Genomic DNA, 23,438 nt, shown 5'->3' with positions numbered 1-23,438 from the left:
AGACCCAGTGTAGCCAATAAAGAGGGATCATGGGAGCTGTGGGCCACAGTTGCCCACCTTTGCAGTAAACAAGCAACAGTCTTTGGGTCTTGAACTGTTCCTGCTGATAGTATATGCCAGTATTCTGTCTTCTTTTAGAATGAAGGGGAAAAAATTTCTGTCAAAGGAGACAAAGCCACTTTGGACCTAACAAAAATCCAAGAAAAGAGCCAAAGTTTGGAAAAGCTTTTAAAAAATTATTGTTATGGGGAGTGGGGGTGGGATTGTAAATCCTAGAATCTCTTAGCCAGTATTCTTTGAATTGTAGTCCAGAAATGGCTTTTCTAAACTTGGAGAAAAATTAAGCACAACTAGTTAATACAGTTGTTGTTGTTGTTGTTGTTGTTGTTGTTGTTGTTGTTGTTGTTGTTGTTTAGTCATTTAGTCATGTCCGACTCTTTGTGACCCCATGGACCAGAGCACGCTAGGCCCTCCTGTCTTCCACAGCCTCCCAGAGTTGGGTCAAATTCATGTTGGTCGCTTCGATGACACTGTCCAACCATCTCATCCTGTCATCCCCTTCTCCTCCTGCCTTCACACTTTCCCAACATCAGCGTCTTTTCCAGGGAGTCTTCTTTTCTCATGAGATGGCCAAAATATTGGAGCCTCTGCTTCAGGATCTGTCCTTCCAGTGAGCACTCAGGATTGATTTCCTTTAGAATTGATAGGTTTGTTCTCCTAGTGGTACCACAGAATTCAAAGTACTTCTAGTACCTTCATGTGAAACTTGTTTTTCTCACTATCAGTTAATAATATTCCTGTACTGTCAGATCAGTTCTGATTTATGACAACCCTTTTCAGGGTTTTCTTGGTAGAAAATACTCAGAAGTGGTTTACCATTCCCTTCTTCTGGGGCCTGCAAAGGCTGGTAGTACACTCACAGAAAAAGGAGAGGCACCAGACAATACTTTCATTGTAAACAGATGACCCATCAGAGCTTCCAACCCTGGGTGTGACTTTTCAAAGTGTAATGAAAGTGTGCCTGTTGAGATTAGGTACAATACTATTAAGAATTCATTAGGCAGATTTACTCATGAACTCTTTCCTTAAATATGATAGAAAGTCAGCATGAAGAGAAGATGTGGAAGCAAGTGAAGCAATGAAAACACTTTTCATTGTGTTTCTCCGAGATGACAGTTGTTGGTACCTTTCTGTAGCAGAGTTACTTGTTGCAAAGAGTGTTTGTATGTTTTTGTTTCTGTTACCTTGCATGCAAACAAACCTTGGGCTCTTCTGGGGAAAATGAACACTGATTTTTCAAACGTTTGAATACATGAGTATGTTGCCTGCAGAGTAGGTGAAAGAAGCAAACTGATTAGGTTCACATAAAATGTAGGCATTTTATTGTTTAAGGCTAATTCTTCAAAATGATCATCTAAATTCAAACATGGAGATCCTCAATTTTCTCACACACTGCAGCATTTTGCAGCCCACTTCCTGTGAACTGTAGTTAAGTGCAGATTATACAGTTTAGTGGCCATTTAGAGAGACTAGGCAGCTTTGTGTTTTGAACACTGAGCAACGTTATATTAATATAATAGTGTTGCCTGTTGGTTAACCTGGCTGAGAGCTAAAATGTAAGCATTATTCTTTCCCAGAATGACACTCAAATTACTTGTAACCTTCGTTAAATCCTATAATTCCCCTGTTTACCCATCCAGTAAAACACTGCTAATTCCTGCCACAAGCTAGAAGAGGCCTGGACCATTTTTGTTTTGGTTTTTGGTTTCTCACTAGTATCTAGCAAACTTCGTTCTCGTCTTCTCTCCTAGACTGCAGGACAACTCCTCTAGAGAATATGTATGAGCCAAAACTGTTGGAACTAAACTTGTGAATTCGTTTTAAATCTATTTTTGTCAAAGCAAAAACTTTTAAACGCTGAATTTGTAGCCACTTCAGTCCCTCTTCTCTTTCTTTCTGGTCAAAAGGAGAGGAGAAAATGTTTCTTTTTACCCCATCTCTGAATATGTGAGAAAACAAAATCAAAATTCTGGCAGTTGTACTGAATACATGGGTGGGTGGGGACAGAATCGATTTTTCCTGCTGTGTTTACAAATTATTGCAACAAACCTCCCAGCTGGTGATGATCAAGCAAGTGGTTTGCTTCCAGCTGCTGACTCAACCATTTAGTTAACAGGGATTGCAGAAGACTTCAACTGTTGGTTGTTTCATTTGGAAAGGTGGTGTTTTAGATAGGACAAATAAGCTCTGAATGGAATGTGCAAGTGACATCACTGCCTAATTTTTTTGTGTATAGGCAAGTACATGTGCACACTTATATAACATGCAGGTGCGCTTCTTGAGCTTCACATATGTCAGGGATTTATGGATCATAACTCTGGAGAAAATGTTCAATTTTCTGTCTAAATCCAGGTTTTAGTTCAAATGGATCAAGACTAGATCCATTGCAACCAATGAGCCCTTCATCAGTATTAATTGATTTGAGTGTGTCAGGGATATGTGGGACTAAAATTGAATTTAACTTTGTTTTTCACAATTCCAAGGAAATGCAAATTGCTTGCATGCTCTGTCACAGTTTTATTTTCTAATATCTACAGTTGCCCCTTGTTTATCTCCTTTGTTTACAGGAGTAAGTGTGCACAAAATAATTTTCTGTCCAAGCCTTTAATTTTTCTAATGGGCTTTGCTTTTTAGAGTGTTGGTATCAGCACTGTGGCCTTGCACATGAGAGTGTCAAGACCTAAATTTGGGGATATCTTAAACATTGCAACTATGTTATATTGGTTATCTCTAACCCATACTTGACATTTCAGTTACACCTATAGGCATTTGTAGAATAATTCCCTACTGCTATCATGTACAAATGCTGTTTGGCTCTGAATATTCGCGATGGTAATGAGGTTTGAATGATCTTGTAAAATGTATCAGTTTCTTGATGTGTTTGATCATAAAAAACCCAAGTCCAGATTGAGAAAATGCCATCTCCCTTGTTGAATTAATGTTTCCATAGTCCGAGAAATCCTGTTTATTAGGGAGTAGTGCAATCCTAATAGAAAGATACATTGACCGAAGGGGATCAGGAATAGGCATAACTCTTCTAATATCAGAGGTCTGCTAAACAGTCTGCTGGCAGAACTACTTTGCTGCCTAGGAGGTGCCAGCAAAGGAATGCAAAAAGAGTTGGAGAAGAGAGTGTGTCAGGGGAAGAACTGGTGTTTACCCAATCTAATATTCTGTAGCTGAGCCACAATGCTGATAGAAAGTTTAGCCAGGGCACATATACTCCTAACGAATTTTACACACTTTAGGAGTGGCAGTGATTTGGATTCAGCATAGCTTGAGCCCGTTAATTTCAGTCCAGTTGGCCCTTGGCTATCTTGGCTAATAAAGATTATGCTTTCACTCATTGACTTCAGAAGAGACACATTACCTTAGGGCCCATGAAATCTGTTTTGTTGTTTTTCAAAAATGCTGGGTTCCAATACATGATGTTGGATACATAAGCAGCTTACTGGGGGAGGCATATGATTTAAATGAAAAGTACCTTGGAACACATACACAACCTAGGACTTCATTTTCATCACCAAAACTGAGCTCTTAGCTATTTTACAAATAAATCTGTTCCCACAAATGTTCTTCATGCCATTAGTTTGGGAAGGAAGCTTTCCACTGTTAGTGTTGTTAAAATACTTGGAAATCAGAAACCCTTGCAAATCTACTGAAGGTCGCTTAGAAATCTGCCAGTATTCTGCCAGTAGATCCCAGTCTGCTGTTTACCTACTTCTGCTTAACATAGTGTTTCTGCTCTGGAAAGAATGTGTAGTATTTAGCAGCCGAGGCAACACAGATGACACTAATTGTTACTTTAGCTGTTGTTTCCAAATGGATTCTGCATATTTTATGTATATTTATTCAATGTGATAGTTTTGTCATAACGTATGTTTCCAGGACAGCATACTAAAAATAATAACAATATACAGCATGTTTTAAAAGCTAATTACACTGCTTTCAATTTCAGTCTGCCTAATAACCAAAAACACAGCCTTACTCCTATCTTCATTGTCCATTTTCACACCTCTATATTATAATCAGGAATACCATTATATGGCTAATCTTGGGCTTGGTCTCCAGTGACACATCTTTATGCTTAAGGATCTTGTTTTAGTTCTTTCATACCGTACCTACCATTCTAAATCTTAGTTTTCTTAGCTGTAGTCTCAGTCTGAATTGATAATCAAACCATGATACAGAACATCTCAATTTGCAATTCATTTTTAACACTGGAGTTGTATAGTTCTTCTGTACTCATGGTTTTAATCTTATTATTCAGCTATAATTTTGCTTTTGCACTTTCTTTTCTCCTTCATCAGTAGTTACTTCAAGTCATAATTGTTTTCCACCAGTAATATAATGTCATGTTCATATCTTAAATTTCTTCCACGAATTTTCACTCTTCCTTTATCTGTAATCTATAAAATTGCAAACAGATTGCTTCTGAGATTCTCTGGTATGTTCTAGTAGTAGCCGTTGTGTATATTTACTGTACAATATGATTTCTTGTCCTCCTTCCTTTTTCAGATACAACTTAAACTCTTGCTGTTTCTCACTCCATATATGCTGGAAGTCTTTATTGTTAAATGTTCAGTGTCATTTTGCTTGCAAAGAAAATCAGTATGATGATCTTGTAGTTTACTGCAATCATCAGTGCATTTCCAATATATAGGCCATTATTTTGTTTTCCATATTTGCTGGGATGTAAGGTAAAGGTAAAGGTTCTCCTTGACAATTTTTTTTTTTGTCCAGTCGTGTCCGACTCTAGGGGGCGGCGCTCATCCCGCTCTTCAAGCCATAGAGCCAGCGTTTTGTCCGAAGACAATCTTTCCGTGGTCACATGGCCAGTGTGACTTAGACACGGAACGCTGTTTACCTTCCCACCGAGGTGGTCCCTAATTATCTACTCGCATTTGCATGCTTTCGAACCGCTAGGTTGGCGGGAGCTGGGACAAGCGACGGGTGCTCATTCCGTTGCGTGGATTCGATCTTACGACTGCCGGATCTTTTGACCCTGCAGCACAGGCTTCTGCGGTTTAGCCCACAGCGCCACCACGTCCCTATGCTGGGATGTACTTGTCAGGATTTTGGTAGATTGCATCTGCCAATCTTGAAACAGCTCAGGTTATTCCTGATACTTTACTCAAATAACTTTGAGAGCAGCTTTTATGTTGCTTTCTAAAATTGCAGTTTTTTCATCAATTTTTTCTTCTTTAAGGAATAGGTTATCCTGGCATCCCTTCCATATAGTTCTAAAGTATATTATTTCCACTTAATTTTGTCCTAGCTGGATAATACTGTATGTTCTGTTCTCAATCTTCTGGCATCCCTGGTCTTGCTTTAAATTTCCCTTTGATTTGTTGGATCTTATGACAGAGCTCAAGATCCCCACCCACCCATTTTATTGTTCTCTTTTATTTCTTTGCAGTTATTATTATAATACTTTGCGTTGTTCTTATATGGAAGTTGGTGTAAAACTTCATTTAAGAGCCTGATCCTATTTCTGTTGCCTTTTGCTTTTGCTTCTTGTCCTGATTTCAGGAATACTCTTTTTTTTATATTTCGCTGCTAAAATCTCTATGGCTCACAGTCAATTGGACTGAACCATCCAGAGAGAACTTAAAGCCCTACTGTATAGGCTTTTATATAAGCAGCACACTTTTGCACAGCTGCTCTTTATATGATTTTTGCATGAATATTATTTAAAATACATTTTGCTATTATGATTGTTCTCCTGATGTACTCTAATTTTGAATATTAACCATTCCTGAAGTATACAACAATTTGCTCCTGGCTTTATTTTCCGGAAATAATAATTTCCACCTTTTGCTTCCAGTTATGTAATGCATTTTATTTTTATACTGACCATCTGAGGATGCCTGTTAGGCATTTCAAGAAATGTCCTTTCTGTGTAGTCACCACCTATATGTATCACATCATTTAAGTAGAGCTGGAATGAGGCTTCTGATGATCTCAGGGCATAGGGAAGAATGTATGTGGAAAGTGTTACTTTAGAATCTAAAGCTCAGATGCTGCAGTTCCAAATCATGTAGTTTAAAGCCATTTTTTCAAATTGGGCCTGGAAACCAACTGGGAGTTAGTGAAGATTGTACAATACAGTACTAGGGTGATTGAATTATAAGAGTTACAACCTGTAATGCATTTTCAGTATTCTGAATGGGAGATGTCTGCTATATTACTTTCATAATTAGGCCAAATCATGTCCTGTGGCAAACCTTTTATTAGGTACATATAACCAAGTAGGTCAAGTGGTCTTCACACCTCGCCACATCAAATTTATTTTCCGAGTGGGAATTCTCATGCTGACAATTGTTATGTAGAGTACTTTCTAAGAGCAGTTTCCATGTCAAGGCTGCACTTTTAATAGAATGACTTTAACATGGCTGCTGATTCATGTTGTTTCGAGTTTACTTTTCTTTCTTACCCATCTTGCTGCTTAGTGTCAAGTGCTTCTTTGGTGGCTTCATTTTTTTAGATCCTCCTTAAAGTCTCCTTTCCTTCCCATAAACTTCATTTGGACCCTGTAAGTACAGTATGTACATAACAGCATCTGTTTAGGAGGTGAAACATATTCTTAAAACTGAATTCACAGTAATTTTTGGCACGCTCATGAGCTTTCGTAGTATAATGCAACTGCTGAGCATTTAAGAAGTCTGCAAAAATGGGAAACAGATGAAACACCTTACATATTGCACCTTTGATAGATGTATTTGCCATGTGATGGCTTTTCCTCTTCCTGCTGTGCAGTGTTTGCTCTGAAGTGGGAAGTGTTCCTTTTGGCCAAACTGAGGTATTCAGCTTGGCATTCTGGTCCTAAAAACAGAAGCATTTTTCATGTCTATATCTGGGAATGGTGGCTGTTGTTAATGTAGTACAGTGGTGCATCGCTTTACGATTGCCCCGCATTATGACGAATCTGCTTAACGACGATCTTTTTGCGATCGCAAAATGATGGTCTGAATGGGGGAATTTTGCTTTGCGATGATCGGTTCCCTACTTCGGGAACTGATTCTTCGTAAAACGATATTTTTGAACAGCTGATCGGCAGCTTCAAAATGGCCACCAGGTGATTAAAATGGCTCCCCGCTGTGTTTAAGGACGGATTCCTCGCTATACAGGCAGCGAAAATGGCCACTGTATGGAGGATCTTCACTGGACGGTGAGTTTTTACCCCATTGGAACACATTGAACGGGTTTCAGTGCGTTTCAGTGGAGTTTTTATTTTCACTTTACGATGTTTTCGCTTAACTGCGATTTTCCTGGAACGGATTATTATCGTTAAGTGAGGCACCACTGTAGTGTTGTTAGACACTGAGCCATTGAAGCATCATCATGGCTGGGCAAGTTTTGCTAGTTAAATGTCCAAAACCTTTTTTGAAAAATTAATTCATTAAAACAATCAGAAAAAGAAATAAAAAGTAAATACAAATGAATCATAGGTTATATAACTGTATGTGCATGCACAGACTTTCGTCTTTTGGTTTATCCCTAGCTTTTAAAGATTTTTCTCCTTAAGCATTTTCAGTACTGATAAATATGTAATAGTTTTAAAAACTGTCTTGTTTATCTTTGCATTTGATTATATTGGGCAAAATACATTTAGATGCTTTTTTGTTGAAACCCAGTATATGTTCTAGAAAGAAATGTCAAAAAAGACTGCAAGGATGAAGGGTTGACTCCTTGGTGGTGGGCCGGCTTAAATGGGAAATGTCTAATTCTGCACAGCATAGGACTCTGCATAAATTGGTGATTATTGTAAAAGGTCATTCTTTTTATTGAGCCAGCTTTTGTGTGTGTGTGTGGGGGTGTCTGTTACTACTGAGCAAAATCTGCTTTTGAACAGACAAGGAGATCCCAGCATCTGACTGCATAATTCATGTTTGTATTATATCTATCTTTCTTAAGGGTCTTTTTCTTGTCTTGCCAGTTATTTTTTCCTGAGCAAACGCAATTTGCTTAATAGCCCTGTAAAAGTAATTGAAAGACTTCTGTCTTAAGTAATTGGGCGAAGGCTCACCTGTGCTCAAGGACCAAGATGGCTCCATCTGCTTTGTTTAAGGAAATGTATAGGCCCCATGTTATTGATTGATAGTTGAAAAGCAAATACTGTTCATCACTTTTTGTCTTGCACCTGTATCTGCAGCGTTTGAGAACGTATTTTTCTTTATACTGGATATTTCTTTCTTAATTTATAGGCATTGTCTGTTTTTGTTTTCCTGGTAATTTTAGTTATTATCATAAATATAAATCACTGCAAAAGTAAAAAATATATATAATCCAAATTGGTTATTGCTGTGTCTTGATTAGATTTATTTTACAGATGTGTTAAACACACCTGGAATGTCATTTGATACATCAGTCATTAATTATTCTAGTATTTAATCTGGAGATGAGAATATTGCTATGCATAAATGGGTACTAATATCCCTGTCTCAGCTGGAGCTAATGAGGGACTGGCCTATCAACTCATGCGTCCCAGCACTGTGAAGGTCCCACTCTTCCCACCATGGCGCCAAGAGCTCTGCTGTCTCCCTGCTGGGCTGGCTACTCCAGACAAAGGGCAGGAGGATGAGTCTCCCAGCATGGCTGCTGAGTGGCCAGCTGAGTAGGGAGACTTTGGAGCTCCTGGCGCCATTGGTGGGAAGAGCAGGACCTTTGCAGTGCCGGGATGTGTGAGTGGACAGTCCAGTCCCAGGGGTCCACCCTCATTAGATCCAGCTGGGATGGAGATATTCGTATTCGTTTACAAATATGAATATCCCCATATCTACTTTTATCTATAAATGCAGTGCTTGACAATAATCATCAGTTGTTATCTGCTATGTTTCATTTCAGGAAAGCTAATTAGTATTCTTGCAGTGTCATACTTTTATAGGATTAGGCCCATACTAAGTAATACTTGAAGCAGATCCCTTTGACTAACTGACTGATGTAAACCCAACTGATTACAATGATCTTATAAGTTAACATATATACCATTTTTGGAAAGGTATGTTATCATTTATCAAAATATAATTTAAATGATAATATGTTTTCATTATTCATTATTTCTTGTTAGAAATAATAAAGGATCTTCATTATTAATTCAAGGCTTTTTTTCTAATTTAAAATATTCTATTCAAAAAGCTGTAGCTGTGAGAAAAACTGCATGTAAAGCTCAGCCTCTTCTAATTTTTTAAATATGCATGATGTTGCAAATCAAATAACATGAAAGTTACTTTTCAAATATGGAAGCAAAAGTGGCAGATTCCTCATGAATTTAGCTGCTTTGCAATATGAATGTAGGTCAGGGTCACTTCATATTTGAAGACAAGAAAATGTGTTGACCTTTCTACATCACCCACACTGTATGTTCTCAGCTTTGTTTTGAAAAAAGAATTTCAAATTAGTTTTTTTATACTAGCAACTGGCTCATAAAAGTCAAAACTGGTAAGGAGCTGCTTATTCTGGTTAAGTAGCTGCAGGTGTATCTGTACTGCTTGTTTGACACCACTTTAACTGATTTGGTCTAATGTATCCTGGGATTTGCAGTTTGGAGAAGTACAGTACTTCGAATTCCCAGCTAGAAATTCATGCCACACTTCAGTGAATGTCACCATTGCAACTTTCTTCAAGAGACTTCTAAGTACTCACAAGACCAGAAATACCAGGGTTCCGTAAGAGGGAAACATGTAAACTTATATCAAACTGATATGACTGTATAGCGATATCTTTCATCTATACTAATAATCCAATCAATGTGCATATTGTCTTATTGCCTACTGTAGTTACACTAAATATTGTTCAGAGAACCAACCTGTAGTAGAAGGAAGTAGTTTAGTTCAGACTGGTAAGTATTTTAATGAGGCAGGGGAGGACAGTCCTGGTGGGCTGATGGTTTACTTGAACTACAAGTTTCTATTCAGAGTGCTTAAATTATTGTGAGTGGCAAAAATGTCATCCTTCATTTGCTTTTCATTTCATTTACAAGGTTATAAGTGGACTTTTGAGCTGAAAATTTCATTTGGAAAGAACAAGTGGTTGGCAGTTAAATACTGGGTTGCATAGCAATGCTCCTGTTCAAGGAAGTCATGGGCCATAGCCTCCAAGACATTGCAACCTGTTAGAAGCTTCAGAAGGATGTTCTACAGTCCATCTCAACCTTCTTTTCATTTTCCCCAGATAACACTCAACATGCCATGGGTATTGATCAATCTCTGTCCCCATTAGGTGATTAGGATGTGCCCCCCTTTTAAATAGAAATACTCTTTTTTAAAATGTTTCTGAAAATCCTTGGACCAGATATCTCTCTCCAGTTTTTCAGTGATCCATTGTGTCTTCGGTCACTCTGCTCACTTTGTGCACTTCGCTAACCATGTGATTTATTATTTAGAGGAAATTTTCAAATAGGTAGATTCTGAAAACTTTCTCATTCTTGTTCTTCATTTCTATTTTCTAATTTGCATTCACTCTATGTTGGCTCTGAGTGAAACTCAAATTAAGGATACCAACACGTCAACATCTTGGTTGCCATGTAGCCCTCTGGATGTAGTTCATCAGTCACAGTCAACATAGCTACTGGTGAGGCATGATGAATATTGTAGTCTAGCAACATCTTGAGAATTATACATTTTCCCACCTGCCTCTGTGTAGTTTAAATACAGGCTAGACTGAATGTCAAGAGCTTACGATTTTAATAATACATGCCATATAATACAGAGACCTGTGCTGTTCTGGATAGATGTTTCATGTTCATATGGCTTTGCATTCATTTCAGAGTAGTAGGAGACAATCCACATATGCATTGCTTTAACTACTTCGCTCTCTCTCCTTTTAAAAAGAATGGAGAAACTGTTCTCTAAGTATCAGAGCTTCTGCACATGGAAAAGATTGCTGGAGCGAGGTGACTGTAGCTGGAGACATGACCTTTGCCTAAGGGGGGACCACCTACATATCTGGGAAAAGGTTATAAAATTCTTTATAAACGTGTTTTAATTGAGCCTCTTGGGCTTGCTTGCCACATTCATGTGGGAAAGGAGATTGATTAAACTCAGCTTACAGATGAGAAAATAGTTCTGACTCCTCCCATAATCTGTGGTAGAGAAAACCATAGAAACCTGACACTTAAATATCTATCCAAGTACTGTATAACCTGATTTAAATACAGCCATTTCCTCTCACTTACCTTTTTCCTTATGGTCATATTCTGGCTGCAAATGGCAGTCTATGGTAATATGTAGAGTTTGGCATAAGAGGAAAGGTACCAGCATTGTGGGCCACAAGTACAGTGCCTACTTTTCCTATCTTTACATGATACTGACCAATTATGAGGATATCAGTATATTCTAGATGAGACAGTATCACACTGTCTCATCTATAAAATGAACGACTGAAAGTGGAAACAGGGATAGCATTATAGCATTGTGAAGCAATACGATACTGATGTGTCATTTTCTTTAAAATGTATCCTTCCCATCTTCCAAGGAGCTCGGTTTCCACCAAGCGCTACTTCTGTTTTATCTTCACAAAACCTCTGAGATGTAGGAGAGATTATACAGTATATGGTGCAGGGTTTGATAACTGCATTTTATATATACATGTTTAGTCCTGCCTTTAGTTTTATAAACCAAGGATGGATATTGAATGGAATTTGAGAAGTTACTTTAAGGAATTATAAGTTCCAGATTCCAGAATTTTCCCAAGTTCTAGATAATCGCCACTTCAGAGATGAGAGAAGAACCATTTTGCAGTTTTTGCACCTTTCTTTGCCAAGAATCACATGTCTGTCCATCTAAGCCAGCATTAATAAATTTAGTAATCCATTATCTACAAAAGTTGTATACGTAGTCATATAGCAAATGTCCATCATGTTTTCTGTAAAAACAGCCCTATTGTACTGTAGTTTCAAACATATTTTGTTATCCTTGTCACCCTTACACCTATAACTTATAATAGTTGTTAAAGTGGTGCCTCAACTTACGAACATCCCGACATACGACCATTTCGGGTTATGACCAGCTCCGGCTGCAAAATTTTGCTTCAACTTGCAGCCGGAGCTTCCAGTTACAAACACAAAAAGGCAGGGGAAAAGGCGTGAAATTCAAATTGCTAACTGTAGGTGGCGAAGAGGCTGCTTCTTTGTAGCTGTTTTGCTCCAGCAGTTAGAGTGTGTGTGATTGGAGTAAGCTTCAGACTGCCTGGTAAGGTAAGGTGCTGCTTTCTGCTTTTTAAAAACTGCTCTGAGTGGGGTTTGCAGTGTGGTTTTGGGCTGGGGGGTGTTATGTTTCTGTGCTATGATGGGTCTTGGGGAGGTTGTTTGTTTTTTGGGTTTCCCCCATTTCCATTGGTTTTTTGGGGGGTTTGGTTGCTTTTTGGAGGTTTTTTTCTATTTCCGATGGGTCTTGGGGTTTGGTTGCTTTTTGTTTTCCCCCTCATTTCCAATGGTTCTTGCATGCTTCCCTTGCTTTTTGTTTTGTTTTCTTTGCATTTCCTACGTGCTCCCTTTGCTTTTTCCCTTGCTTTCTTTGCATTTCCGATGTGTTCCCTTTGCTTTTTCCTTTGCTTTCTTTGCATTTCCAATGTGCTCTCTTCGTTTTCTTTGCAGTTCTGATGTGCTCCCTTTGCTTTTTCCTTTGGTTGCATTTCCAATGTGCTCCCTTTGTTTTCTTTGCATTTCCGATATGCTCCCTTTGCTTTTTCCTTTGTTTGCATTTCCAATGTGCTCCTTTCGTTTTCTTTGCATTTCCGATGTGCTCCCTTTGCTTTTTCCTTTGCTTTCTTTGCATTTCCAGTGTGCTCTCTTTGTTTCTTTGCAGTTCTGATGTGCTCCCTTTGCTTTTTCCTTTGGTTGCATTTCCAATGTGCTCCCTTTGTTTTCTTTGCATTTCCGATATGCTCCCTTTGCTTTTTCCTTTGTTTGCATTTCCAATGTGCTCCTTTCGTTTTCTTTGCATTTCCAGTGTGCTCCCTTTGCTTTTTCCTTTGTTTTCTTTGCATTTCCGATGGGTCTTGCATGTTCCATTGCTTTTCTTTTCTCCTCTTTGGCTGGAAGAGATTGTCTTGCAGTTTTGTTTTTGTTTTTTTGTTATTTTTTTCCTTCGGTCAGAATGGATTAATTGCATTTCAGTGCATTCCTATGGGAAATGGTACTTTGACTTACGACCATTTCGAGTTACGTCCATGTTCTGGAACAGATTATCGTCGTAAGTCGAGGCACCACTGTACTTTAATAAGCAGTAGTAGAATTGATAGTTTTTCAATACACCACTGAAATGAAGTTTGGACTTTTCTAAATGGCTGTTCATTTTGTATGAAGTAGATGGAGTAGCAGTTTCAATCAATGTTGCAGCTTTAAATCTATAAATAATTGCACTAAACAGTAGTGGCCTGGTGACATATGTACTGTATACAATATCCCTTAGGTTCTCTTGCTGACGAAGGCCTTTTTCTTCAGTCATGTGTTTGACCTCTGACTGGGTTATAGATAGAATTTTAAAGAGATGCTTCTGTTTTCTTCTTTGAAACACATGTTGATAAGTATATGTCTTGTTTGTGTGGTTTTTGTTTTTAAATTGTATTAAGGCCTTGTTTGTAATACTACATGTTTCATAGAATTTTATTATTTTAATTTATGTTTCTGTAGTCACCTCCCCCTCCCACTTTGTTCTAAGCCTCCTTGGGTCCCTGAATTGAGAGAAAGGTGGAACAGGAATAAATACTGAAATATGCACAAGTATTTTGCCCATACACACACCTCTCATGCAGACTTTGATTAATCCAGTTAGTTTACCATTTTGGCCACAGCTGGAAACTATTTTAGCCAATGGTAAAGAAATAGGCCAGTAAGAAGAATTAATATAAAGTGGACTCAGTCTGTAAAAACTTAGTAGAGCTTGACTGACACTGAATTAAACAGATCTTGGCATTCAGCTTGTCATATTGATCTGAATGATATTTGAGTATACCATTTTCTCTATAAATTGTATGCAGTATGACTTAAGATGATATATCATTGAATTAAGTGATGGCTTGTCAGTGGTTCCCAACCTTGTGTAACCAGGTGTTCTTGGAATGCAACTGCCAGAAGCCCTGGCCAGGTTAGGAGCCACTGGCTTAAGTTACCGGAGGGGAATAGGATAACCTTCACTTAAAATAGGGCAAACATTCTCTCATTCCTAACCCACATTTTCTCACCAGTGTGCATTTTGTGGTTGAACAATTAAAATGAGCTAGTTTGTAGTTAAAATGGAGAGTTTTTGTTGCAAGTGTGATCCCAGACTTATAGTCCACCTGTATGCTTTCTGCAGATGTTTTTGGTTAAGTAGGAATAATTGAGGATACCTGTGAAATTTAATTGGCTTCTCTGGCTTTTCTCTGAAAATGTAAGTGAGATCACATACTTGAGGCTTGTGACCAGAACTTCCCACCTCTTCGCATGGTGAAGTAATAGCATATAAATGGCAATAGTAAGGTTAGGATAGGGATACCCAGGGTACTGTAGTGGGTAGAGCGAAAGAGCAGGACTCAGGAAACCAGGGTCTGAATCCCCATTTGGCTGTGGAAATGTACTGGGGGAAGTGGTAGATATCTCACTTATCTTGAAACCTGGGATTCCATAAGTCATTTTCAACTTGCCCTCACAGAACTAAAGTTAGGGTGATACAATGCCTTTGAACCTTCTCTCTTAGCTAAGACCAATAGGGTGCTTTCCCAAGAAGAGATGGTGGTAAGGATCCTATTACAGAACCTTGACACTACTGTCTGAAGAAGTGGACTGTACTCCTCAAAAGCTCACCGTGAAATATTTGTTTTTGTTATATGTCCAAACCAAACTAATGGGGCTACTTCTTTGAAACTTAACATATAATACCTGAGGAATTGAGGCGGGGGCGGGACTAGGCATAATTTGAACTTTTCCTGGAATGAAGATATAAAAAATGCATTGATGGAATTGAAGTCATCAAGACCAACATGTGTTTAAGATTAAATATGCAAGTAAATCATCCTTTTGAGTGGAGTTCAGGACGAAATATACACAAAGGATTCTTTATTCAGACATACTGTAATCTGCAGAGAAATGTATATGACTAAAAGGCTCTTTTTTGTTTTGTTTTTGCTTTTGGTAGGATCACACATTCTTCCCCACCGGTTAATAAGTTTGTACTATTTGAATGGTTTTTGCTTGTGCTATTTTGTAAACATACTAAGCAGATGAGACTTCCCACATGCTGGAGTTAATGAATACATGCAGCGAAACCATTTTGACCTTGAAAAGGTTTTGTTTCACAGACCTTCAATACATTATATTCTTCTTAAGCTGAACTTCCTGGTGGAATCCATTCTTATGTAATGTAAATTGATTTGACTATAGTCCATAGCATTTATGAAAAATAATCATTATTTTTGATCCTAAAATATGTATTGTTGTATCACTAAAGTGGCATATTCCAGCTGCCACTGTATATGAACCCATGAAACTTCCTTATCTTAGAGTGAAGAACCTGTGACCCCTCTAATGATTCCGGGTTCCCATCTCCTTTAATAAACATGCCAATGTCTGGGCATTATGGGGACTATACAGTACTGCAACAACCTCTGAATAACTTTTTTCCCCTCTCCCCATCTTAGATTAACAATATTACCCAGGAAAATCATGCATTTTGCTTGCTTGAAGAGGTTCCACATGAAAGTGAACATCTCCTGTTCACATATTCTTTTCCTCTGGACCAAGGTTCCTATAGAGGTTCACTAGGCACTATCCCTCTCTATTTTTGGAAGCTAATTAAAGCTGAATTTTACAGAGCTGCCTTCTACTACTGTACATTTATCCTGAGATGTTCAGCTGAGTTTTAATTTGTCTTTTGTTTAAAAATAGCTTCAGCTACTGTCAGGGTTTAATTGAATTTAATTCTGGTTTTTGTATTTATTATATTGTGTTGTAATGTTTTATTTCATATTGTAAACCACCCAGAGAGTGGCAATGGGGCAGTGTAGAAACTGAAATGAAGGGAGGGAGGGAGGGAGGGAGGGAGGGAAAGGGAAGATGAGGTTATGCTGGCAATCCTCTGGTCCCATGTTGGCTTTAGTGAGATGAACAATGTCTGAATAGGGCTCATGGCTCCATATATCTAAATGACTATTGTCTGCTTCAGATTTACGGAACCCTTTTTTTAAAAGGGCTGTAGTCCAACCGTGTAATCTGTATCCATATATTGGAGATAGGAGGTGTTGAAGCCAGTAATAGGTTTTCCAATCCACAGGAAGAGACTTTGCTTTTCTTCCCCATTCAGTGGACTATCAGTGGTAAAGCAGGTTCTTTATACAGGTACCTCAAATCTACCCTAAACCAAAGGTTTTGTGGGCTGATCAGTCTTGTCAGAAGTCTCAACTGATCACTGGTGGAGGGTTTAAGAAAATAGCTGTGGACCACATTATACCAGGTTCCAAGGTGCACACTCCTTATCTCATCTGAATTACCATTGAGCTACTTGAATTCCTAGGCAAAGAGTCTCCTAGCCCCATCTTTTAGGTGTAGATGTCAGTACTTGAACGTGGTCATGGGACCATGTAGCTATCAGTGCTGCTGTATCAGTTGATTCTTCCTTCCCCAGTTTCTGATGTAACCTTGCTTAACCACAGTGCACTTGGAAGAGCCAGATGCTCTTGCAGCCTATTTCAAAGGATATTTTGTGGCCTTTGTTGCATGTGGTGTAGTGACCCCTGTCCACAAGCCGAATTTCTCTGACATACATTTCAAAATTCCTTTCTGACTTTCTGTGAGAGCACCTTCACTGAGGTTTAGTTGTTGTGGGAGAGGTGTACATATTTCTTCATTTCAGATATGTCTTGCAGTTACAGTGTTTTAGGGTGCATGGATGCTAAATCTTATATTACAAGATTGGAAGTACTATAGCACTTCTGATACCCTGAACTCCCAAGTCTTAATCATGTTTTTACAAGAGAGACACGTATAATTCATGTAAAGATTTTATTCTGTTGTGTAGATTGGTTTCTGCTTAAGAAGTGTGCTTGTTTGTGATTTCTGGGCTTGAGTCAACTGTTCAGAAAATCACACTGGGTATAGAATTTGTTAGTGGCTGAGTAATAGCAACCACCACTGCAGAGGATTCTTTCGTTTTGCTTGTTATGTCTGGACAGTGTTGGGCTTGGAGTCATTAATCTTCTTCATGTTTTCCTGGCTGAAGCAAATCAGAAACAGATGTTCACATCTGGAAAATAAGTTCTAGGCTTCATTGTTTCAGTGAAATAGTTCAGATTTTAGCAGGAGAGTGCCAAAGCAAAAGACAATTCTTGAACTATGCCTGCTGCCCTCCCTGTATAAAACTTCTGTGTCTGCATGTTGTAATTCCTGCTGTTTTTAATAATAAGAAACTTTTTCATATAATGCAACTGCAGCTACAGTCTTGAGTATGTGTACTTTGAAGTAAGGCCTGCTTAATTATAGTAGAACTTACTTCTGAGTAGACACATTTAGGATTGACATGCCAGACAATGAACTTAGTAATAGCACTCTCTGTTTTTTATATTGTGGGAGGATTGTATGTTGTGTGTTTTCCAAGAAATGTGAGTCACAATATTGCTATTAATACTGTATTGCTGTTGGTAAATTTACACTACCAGGTGATGTTGCTGTGAGACTAAGCAGTGGCCAGAAAGCAGTGTACCTCACCTCAGTCAATGAACTCACTGTGCTTTTTGGAAGCAACATGCTATTGTGAAGATTGCATGGAATTGGGGTTTTTTGTTGTTGTTGTTGTTAACTGATTTCAGCATATGAAAATTCTGCTGTGTTCTGCTGTGTTTTCTGAAAGCAGAAAAGGTGGATTGTGAAGCATTACCTTATTTATTTTGAAACACGAGGTTTATGTTTCATTTGAAATAGGAGATTATTAGGGCTTATTGACATTTAAATTATGACTTAACGTTAAAAAATCTGTTTTGTGAAATTGTATCCCCAAATGCTTCAGCCAGCCACTGATGTTCTCATCTAGACAGAGACACTTGAAAGGGGAATCCTAGGAAATGACTATCCTAGGAGGAGTCCCTTAATTTGGCAGAAGCTGTGTGGGCTGTTAAGAACTTCCAAGTGTATACAAAATGTACTAGTTCTACTTTCCCTTAATTTTTCGTAGGTTATCTATATCTGGATAAGTGTTCTAGTCAATTAGGATATGGTAAAATTAACCTCCAGTTCTTCAACGTGGTTCTCCATGAATCCACACTAGTGGGTTAAGACAGCGCTTGCGCTGGCCTCTCGGAATATTCTAGAGCTGTAAAAGAAAAGTAACAATGTTTTAGGTTGCCCTGTATAGCGCATGCTCCGCCCACCAACGGCTCAGTTCCATTTTTCCGCTTGTGAGAGTTGGAACCTCTCGGTTAGAGCTCCCTGTTTCACTCTTGAAACTCGCTATTTCGACTCGGATTGTTTCTCCTATTACTATTGATTGTCGTTGCCCTGACCTCGGACTGGCTTTTGACTCCTCTCCTGCCTCTGGCGATCGTTCTGGGACTTTTTTGTGGCCTAATCGGCCCTCTGGGCCTCCTACTGAGGCACCACGGGCCTGCCGGATTTCTTCAACTACCGCTAATTGATCTCCTGCTGAGGCGCCTCGCGCTCACCGGATTCGTTTACTTGCCTATTCTCTGCTGAACTGTTTATCTCCGGTTAGTTTATGCCTCGTAAGGAAAAGCCATCTCCGAGGAGAGGACCTTTTCGACTCTGTACAGCTTGCTCCAGAAAACTTCCCTTCCAGGACGGGCATTCTCTCTGTTTGTTCTGTCTTGGGGAGTCGCACTCGGTGTCCCATTGTAGACACTGCAAGCAATTTACAAAAGTCACCCTCAAGGCTCGTCAGCAACGCCTGAGATACTCGTTGTGGAAACAGACTTTGTCTGCCTCCCAGACTTCCCAAATGGAGGTAGCCCCTTCCACTTCTTCTGTGCGGTCGGAGATTAGAGTGGTCCCTTCTACCTCCTCGGACCTGACTGGAGACAAGCCTCCTAAGGACAAGCCTTCCAAACAGAGTTTGAAAGACAAGCCGAAAAAGAAGTCTTCTTCTAAGAAGGCACTTACCTCCGCTTCATCTGAGCCTTCTGTCCCATCGACATCGGACCATCTGAAAAAGAAAAAGACGTCGGTCAAATCCGCAGCGAAGTCTAGGGAACTTACCCTCGTGGTTCCCCCTATTCCTACTTCGCTCCCATCGCCTATACTGGAGGACTCCTCTCGAGACCGTGAATCCACGTCAGATCTCGGTCCTTCCATTCCACGTCGACAGGAACCGCCTGTCGTCATCGAGAGGTCTCCGACGGCAAGTCAGATTAACAAAGTGATCTCTGACTTGACCGATGCCCCTCGCAGCCCTATCTTAACAGGGCGGGGTTCTCGTTCCTGGTCTTCGACACCGGTGTCTTGGGCCACTAAGTCTCCTCCTTCCTCACCAAAGGGACCAGTGCCGCCCGTTGAGCCTTGCTTCCCGCCTCGACGCCCACTTTCCGAGGCGGAGGAAGAGCTTTCCTCCAAGAAGAACAAGCGGCATCGAAAGCGCAAACGCGCATCCGACGCCGACAAACGTAAAAAGCATCGTCGTCGGGACTACTCGTCATCGGACTCCGGAGGAGGTCCCGTCACCGTCGTCGTTGTTGAGATTACTCTTCTGAGACCTCCTCGACGTCGAGAGACAGGCGGCGGCGGAGAAAGAGGGCCCATTACTCTTCTTCCACCTCGTCCTCCTCGCCGCGTCCGAAGATACGTCGACATCGTAAGCGCCCCGTTACCGATAAGGACGAGCGCTCGTCCTCGACTGCTGATCGCCCTCACAAGTCTCCACCTCCGAGGCCGATCCCTCCCTCGACACCGGTGCCTCCTCCCCTACCTTCTGAGGTCCCTCCACCTCAGAAGCCGAGCAAACCTAAGGAGCCGCCCTCTCAACCTATTGTGCTCCAATCTTCCGATGATGACGGTGACCTACAGTCCCCACCTTCATCTGACCAGGAGGACGAGGATATTTCTGAGGCTTCCTTGGAGACCCCCCATCCAGGGGAACCTGTGGGGTCTGATGCGGCGGATATACATCCCTCATCCCCCTCTGAAGATTTCTCCTCGTACCCGCAGATGGTCTCTAGAATGGCGGCTACTTTGAGGATGGAGGTTGAGAAATCTCCTTCTCGTGAGGACGATCTCATCTTTGGGGACATTCACAAGGAGCGATCCCGCCCAGTGAGTTTGTCCTATGTTTCTGAGCTTATGGACCTTATCACAGAATACTGGGAACACCCAGCTGATTCTCCATCCTTCTCCAGAAGGACTGAAAATATGTACCGTGTCCATGGTCCTAAAACCAACTTCCTTCTCAAGCATCCAGCACCTAACTCCCTTGTTGTGGAGTCCAGTGCCACACGACTTCCCACGAAGGGCCATCCTACCCCTACCAACAAGGAAGGCAAGGACTTGGAAGCCCTAGGCAGGAGGCTTTACTCGATGACGACCTTTGCTCTTAGGGCCCTCAATTATCTGGTTGCCATGGGGGCCTATCAGAAACAGTTGTGGGCAAGGGTGCTCCCAGCTCTTCAAGTGGCACCAGAGGACATTAGGCAAATGTGCCTTGACACTCATGCTGAGGCCCAAACAGTTTCTAAACACCAGAGACTGGCCTCTCGTCATGTTGCAGACGCCAATGCCAGGAATCTTGCGTCCATCATCACTTTAAGGAGACATGCCTGGCTGCGTTCAGCCAATATTGTGGAGGACATCAAAGCGAGGATAAAGAATCTACCCTTTGATGCCTCCGGCCTCTTCAGTGAGAAGACGGACGAGAACCTAGAAAACTTGCATAAAAGCAAAAAGACAGCGAAGTCTTATGCTGTGCAACAGCAGCCTAGACCCTCCAAATTTCAATGGAGATCCAGATCACAGCAGCAGCCATTTCAGCAGGCTTTCACTTCGGCGTATCGCTCATTTAGGCCTCAACAACAACCCATGAGGTCTTCACAGGCTTCCTCTTCAGCCTCTAGTTTTAAACCCCAAACTACTAGACGGCAGTCCTTCAAACCTTCATCCCGGAAGTCCAAACAATACCTTTGACTTTCCAGTGAGCATCCGGACTGCCACTCATCACACACGCCTCTCTCCCTATCTTCACAACTGGTCCAAGATCACCCGAGACACCTGGGTCTTGAACATTATAAGCTCCGGCTACCACCTGGAGTTTATAGAATTGCCTCCTCTAGGTTGGGTCAGGCATACCTCCTTCAATCCCACCCTGGAGGACGAGATTCTCACCCTGCTACAGAAACAAGCCATCCAGAAGGTACCTCTAACAGACATTCTGAACGGGTTTTACTCCCGGTACTTTACTGTACCAAAGAGGGGTGGAGGCCTCAGACCCATACTGGACCTGAGAAATTTGAACACCTACATCAAGCCCCGTCGGTTCAGGATGGTTACTCTGGAGGGGATCATTCATCTTCTGAAGAAGGGAGACTGGTTTGTAGTGGTGGACCTCAAGGATGCCTATTTTCATATTACGATCCACAAGGCTCACAGAAAGTACCTTCGTCTCGTTTTCAAGGACAACATATACCAATTTGTGGCTCTACCATTCGGCCTTTCCACAGCTCCACGGACCTTCACCAAGTGTATGGCTCCAGTGGCAGCTTATCTGCGGTTAAAGGGAATCCAGATATACCCGTATATCGACGATTGGCTGATTGTGTCAAAATCCAAACACCAAGCCTGCCAGGACACTCATCAGGTCTTGCATACCCTTCGGGCTCTGGGCCTATCCGTCAATCACGAGAAGTCTCATTTGGATCCTTCTCAAGTGATGGACTACATAGGGGCTCGGTTGGATGCTGTACAAGCTCGTATGTTCATACCTCCAGACCGGGTCAAAGATAAAAAGGGCTGTTCTGAAATTCAAGCCTCGACGGACAGTTACTGCAAAGCTGGCTCAACACCTGTTAGGCCTTATGGCCTCCACAACAGCTGTTTTATCCCATGCTCGTCTCAAAATGCGCTCCCTCCAGTCGTGGCTCCTGGCGTTGTTCGACCCTATGATGGACGGTCACCACAAGCGTCTCAGGGTCACTCCAGAGCTTGTGGCTCAACTCCAATGGTGGACCTTTCCTCCACACCTGATGATTGGAAGACCTTTTCACCCATTACAACTTACCAGACAAGTAACGACGGATGCCAGCCCGACTGGCTGGGGTGCTCATTGTGGCGAGCATCAAGTGCATGCTCTGTGGTCACCACACGAAACATCTCTTCATATCAACCATCTAGAGATGCTGGCAGTTATCAAGGTGTTAAGGGCCTTCCTCCCACTCCTCAGAGGCGAAGCTGTCCAGGTAGTAATGGACAACACAACCACGATGTTTTACCTGAACAAGCAAGGAGGCACGAGATCGAAGTCACTCCTGTTTCTGACAGTGCACCTCTGGGAGTGGTGCTACCAGATGCACATATTTCCAGTTGCCGTGCACGTCTCCACATCGGACAATCAGCTGGCAGACGAGCTCAGTCGCCGTCCCTTTCAGTCCCACGAATGGCAGTTGGACCAGGAGGTGTTCTCCACCCTTTGCAGCAGGTGGGGTCAGCCAGTAGTGGACATGTTCGCAACACAACACAACACGAAATGTCCTCTATATGCCTCTCGCGCCGGAAGAGGAGAGGGATCTCTCGGAGATGCCTTTATGATACTGTGGGACAGGGACCTTCTCTATCTCTACCCGCCTTTGCCACTCCTGCAGAGGGTAATCGTCCGAACACGACAGATGAAGGCGAATGCGGTGTTGATTGCTCCTTGCTGGCCACGTCGGCCGTGGTTTTCCATGCTACTTCAGTTGGCAGTGGACAAAATGACACTACCGTTACATCCCACTTTACTCACTCAGAACAACGGGATGGTCCTCCATCCGGACCTCGAAACACTCCATTTGACAGCGTGGAGAATTTCCCCTCGTTAAGGGAAGTCATTGATAAAGCTCGTAAACCAGCTACAAAGTTGCTTTATCACTATAAGTGGAAGAACCTTCTAAAGTTTGCTAAGGAACGTGGATTGCAATCTTCGCCTGTTGCTCTCTCTACCCTCCTATTATATCTTCGACACCTTTTTGACCTCGGTTTGTCCAGATCCACCCTAAAGGTCTACACTTCAGCTATTGTGTCCTTCCAAGCCCCAGGATCTGAGTCTTCGCGATGGTTTTCCCATCCCACTCTCAAGGCTTTTTTCAAGGGACTTTCCAACATTAGACCACCATCTAAGAAACCAGTGCTGCAGTGGTCTTTACAGACTGTCTTGCATTGTCTCACTAGGCATCCATTTGAACCTATGGCTTCCACTGATCTTAAGTTTCTATCCTTT

The 23,438-nt window shown here is 41.3% G+C and overlaps 1 protein-coding gene across 6 annotated transcripts in view; it reads left to right on the top strand.

Moving 5' to 3' along the window:
- The window catches only part of CBFA2T2 (CBFA2/RUNX1 partner transcriptional co-repressor 2), a 115,447-nt gene that overhangs the window by 44,702 nt on the left and 47,307 nt on the right, over nucleotides 1–23,438 (top strand). Inside the window, exon 1 of one of the 6 annotated variants that reach the window (XM_072997024.2) lies at nucleotides 7,109–7,231. The exons of the other annotated variants lie outside the window; for them this stretch is intronic. The gene's annotated coding sequence lies outside the window, so the exon portion shown is untranslated. Of the gene's footprint in view, nucleotides 1–7,108; nucleotides 7,232–23,438 lie in introns of those variants that run through there. 6 annotated transcript variants of the gene reach the window in all.

This window comes from Pogona vitticeps, chromosome 4 (genome assembly GCF_051106095.1).
Source record: "Pogona vitticeps strain Pit_001003342236 chromosome 4, PviZW2.1, whole genome shotgun sequence".
Classification (NCBI taxonomy): domain Eukaryota; kingdom Metazoa; phylum Chordata; class Lepidosauria; order Squamata; family Agamidae; genus Pogona; species Pogona vitticeps.
The sequence above is the reverse complement of the archived record's forward strand: the minus strand, read 5'-3'. Positions and strand labels throughout refer to the sequence as shown.